Raw genomic sequence first — 509 nt, 5'->3', positions numbered from 1 at the left:
AGCCCCGCCGGGCTCGAGCCGAGCCCTGAGCTCCACCGCTCTCCCAGCGGGCGAGTAGCGGGCCAGGCTGCCAGGAGTCAAGGTGAGGTGGCTGTGAGCGCCGCGCCCAAGCCACTAGTGGGGGCAAGGAGGGTCGCAGGGGATCTAGGAGGAAGTGTCGCGAGAGGTGGAGGGGATCGCGCGAGACGTGGCTCCTCTTGCAGGCAGGCGTCGGGGCGCGGAGCTCGCTAGGTAGGCGTTCTGCGAGCCGGTGTGCGGTACTCCGAACCCGAGGCCCGAGGCCTTTGAGAGGAAATAAAGGATAACAGTTTTAAAGCAGAATTGAGTTTCAGCACAAGAAATGTTCAAGATCAACCAGTGCAACCTCTCACTTAACAAATGGGTAAACAGGCTTCCTGACTCCAGAGGTACTCTGGCTAACCCATCAATGGGCCAGGGTGGTGGGGGAACCCAGGAGAGACAAGGATGCTACGCCACTTCTAATAAATACGATGAAAGAAGGTGTTTGG

The 509-nt window shown here is 59.1% G+C and overlaps 1 protein-coding gene across 1 annotated transcript in view; it reads right to left on the bottom strand.

The window, feature by feature from the left end:
* Ddhd2 (DDHD domain containing 2) overlaps positions 1-166 on the bottom strand; it is a 27270-nt gene extending 27104 nt beyond the window's left edge. Inside the window, exon 1 of the mRNA XM_015501224.2 lies at positions 1-166. This exon is cut by the window's left edge and continues 105 nt beyond it. The gene's annotated coding sequence lies outside the window, so the exon portion shown is untranslated.
* Between the last annotated feature and the right edge of the window lie 343 nt (positions 167-509).

This window comes from Marmota marmota, unplaced genomic scaffold (genome assembly GCF_001458135.2).
Source record: "Marmota marmota marmota unplaced genomic scaffold, marMar, whole genome shotgun sequence".
NCBI classification, from domain to species: domain Eukaryota; kingdom Metazoa; phylum Chordata; class Mammalia; order Rodentia; family Sciuridae; genus Marmota; species Marmota marmota.
This window is presented reverse-complemented; position numbering and strand designations above follow the sequence as displayed.